At 30.5% G+C, this 3,228-nt stretch overlaps 1 long non-coding RNA gene and 1 other non-coding gene across 2 annotated transcripts; both read left to right on the plus strand.

Annotated features, from left to right (window-relative positions):
- Positions 1-538: 538 nt before the first annotated feature.
- LOC111437843 lies at positions 539-1,666 on the plus strand. Its single transcript, XR_002709504.1, has 2 exons — positions 539-948; positions 1,582-1,666. It is a non-coding gene; the product is annotated as an uncharacterized LOC111437843 (long non-coding RNA).
- Positions 1,667-2,153: 487 nt separating this feature from the next.
- TRNAQ-UUG lies at positions 2,154-2,225 on the plus strand. The gene has a single exon. It is a non-coding gene; the product is annotated as a tRNA-Gln (tRNA).
- Positions 2,226-3,228: the final 1,003 nt, after the last annotated feature.

Below are 3,228 nucleotides of genomic sequence, written 5' to 3' on the forward strand. Positions count from 1 at the left end.
ACTATTATATTGAATGGATAATTGGCTTTTTTTTATTTGAATCTTAAAAAAAGGAACTTCTTTCTTTTCGATAAGCTCTAGCATGTAATAGGTCATCCCATCTCCCGATTGTCTCTATGAAACAATCGGGAGACAGTAAAGATTAGATCAAATGAGAAAGGAATAATAGGGGTATGCGATAGATAGTGATCTATGTTGATGGACTATTTTTATACTCATTTTTTAATGTAATAAAATGCAGGACAACAAAAGAAAGACTTTTTTAAAGGGTAACATTTTAAGGAGTATTAGTATAAGAACTAGTACTGTAAAGGTGAACCGTTTGTGTTTGTGTGTTTGAGTAGTCCTCTAAAGGTTCCCACTTTCTTTGTTGTTGGTGGTTTAGAAGGCCTATGTGTTGAGAAAGCAGTAGTTTTTATTATTTTTGAGTCTTTTTAGTTGTTTGAGAATAGTAGTACTCTAAAGGGTAACACTTTTCGTGGAGTACTTTTGACACGAAGAAATGTAGTGAAGTTATTTCTAGAAAAGTAGTGAAGTTGTTTGAGATAGAGAATCTATTCTATCTTAACCTGTTTTGACACCAAAAAATGCAGTGAAGTTATTTCTAGAAAAGAAATAGGAAAATTTTTTAAGAGTTGAGTCGTTCATTACTGAAAATTGTATTTCATACCTACAATTATATATTGTGGGGGACTCTAACAGGGTCGTTCAATGGAAAAAAGTAAGAATAAGAAAATGAGAGTGATCCAGATTTATCACAGCTATAGAAGAATTTCAATATTGGACTCAACTCAAAGGTTCAGACTGTATGTACGATTTATCTGATCTTATAACTAGTTAGAATTTTTTTTTCTAGTAAATCATGAATTTGTCTCGGACAGTATTAAAAATCTTATCGAAAGCTTACGGTAGCTTGCCAAACAAAAGCTAATAGAAAAAAGAATAGAGGTATTGATATGATAAGGAATCAACTACAAGTGGGTAAGATTCGGATTACCTTGTCGATCGAATATCTCAAGGCAAGAACACTTGATTGAGATTCGAATCACTCCACAAGCAAGATCGATCATGTCTAGCTTGAATGATTCTTGTTGATCAAATATCTCAACGCAAGAACACTTGTTTGAGATTCGAATCATTCCACAAGCAAGATTGATCATATCGAGCTTGAATGATTCTACATGCAACCTAAACTACATAGAATTGCAAAAGAAACTTAGCCATTGGCTAAAGAAAAGCACAAATGCTTCTTTTAATATATTTTCCAAGTCTCCCTTACAAATACAACATACATGGCTTTATATAGCCTCAAAATGAAAGCATTCCAAAAGTTGTAACATTCATACTTAATGACCATAATTAGCCATTATGTAAATGTAACCTGTAAAGTAAATAAAATGTCTTAAAATACAATAACTCTAAATTACTCTAAATTGTAACCCACCCAAAATTTACAACAATCAAACTTTATTCTTCTTCAATGTAACATGAATTGAAACATCTTTTGATAATTTTAACAACCTTTTCTTCACATCTTCATTGAAGCATATTGTATGATTGATGTCTCTTGGTTCATATCAGGTATTACTGGCATAACATCTACTATTGGATTCAAAAAAGCGTAGGCCTCAGGCAATTTGGCGACGAAAAAACTACTTGAATAAAGGAAAGAATTAAGACAGATACCGATGAAACTTAAGATATTAAGCATAACAATTTTTTTTTCTTTGTTCTTGAAGATAATTGTATTTCTTTTGATTTGATTGAGTTATTAATCCCCTATTATTGCTATGATATAAGGGATACGGGAAAAATTAATAACATAAAGTAGGTCAAAAAACCTTTCTTTGATTTGAACTCAGCCAATCAAAAATCCTTCAATTCTCAAATAAAAAGAGAATAGAAGAAATCCTACTTTCATACATTATCTTAATGGAATTATATGTAATGATCAATAAATTCAGTTTAATTGGATCTATAAACGTATCAAAATCTCTTAATGGAATTATATGTAATGATCAATAAATTCAGTTTAATTGGATCTATAAACGTATCAAAATCCGAGCAACAATATAATTATTTCTATAAATCTTTGTACTGGAATTGACGACCAACCACTACGAATATTAGTGTTTATTGGTGGTGAATATAAATGGGGCGTGGCCAAGTGGTAAGGCAACGGGTTTTGGTCCCGCTATTCGGAGGTTCGAATCCTTCCGTCCCAGAGTATGTGTATTATATATAGAATAGTATATTCTAAGATATATAGAAAAATATTCCATATCATATCCGACTATTCGGAGGTTCGAAAGCTTACGGTAGCTTGCCTTTTTAAACAGCTTCTCTTATTCTCTATCTCTTAAATGGTGTGTGAAACTCGAGTACGAGTATTTTTTCCCAGGGTATGTGTATTATATATAGAAAAATATTCCATATCATATCTGACTAAAGCTAAAGCTTGCCTTTTTAAACAGCTTCTCTTATTCTCTATCTCTTAAATGGTGTGTGAAACCCGAGTATTTTTTTTTTTTCTGTGGATTTATGAATTATAAACACGAAGGTCTTGTGTTTTTGGCATTAATGGAATTCAATCAATGATATTAAGTCTCTTAAGACCTCTCAAATTTAGAGTAAAAAAAAAAATAGGTAGGAACAATCGTTTAATCTAGATCTGTTTGATTTTGGTCTTATACAAGATAGTCTAGCACCTCCGAAACTAGTCCAGTCCCCCGTAGGAGCTTTTTTTTTAATTTATGATGCATCTACTCTATATAATTGGGGGGTAGATAGGAGTTAATCCATAATGGAAGATATCAATTTTAATATCTGCCCGAATCTGATTAACAAAGAATCAAATTACATATGTAACATATTATGTATTTCTTTTCACCTCATTTTTTCGGATTTTGTGTTTGTCTTTAATGGATAATTGTAAATCCAAGTAACAATTCAGACAGAGGTTATTTATATATCTTTTTCACTTTATTTTAGGGAAAGATTATTGAATTGAGTCTCTTAACTTAAATAAACTAGGCAGAAAATGCTGAGATGTATGTCTTGTTATTATGTATTTTTATCGTTTTATTTATTTTTTTTGTGAAAAATTTTTTTATTTTGGATCTATCTATTTGTTTCAAATTATGGATGGGTTAATCCGAATATACATTTATTTATGATAATAAAATGTAATAAATCCTTTTTTTTTTTACAACAAAACCTTATTCAAAT

This window comes from Cucurbita moschata, unplaced genomic scaffold (assembly GCF_002738365.1).
Source record: "Cucurbita moschata cultivar Rifu unplaced genomic scaffold, Cmos_1.0 Cmo_Scf00067, whole genome shotgun sequence".
In the NCBI taxonomy this organism is placed as follows: domain Eukaryota; kingdom Viridiplantae; phylum Streptophyta; class Magnoliopsida; order Cucurbitales; family Cucurbitaceae; genus Cucurbita; species Cucurbita moschata.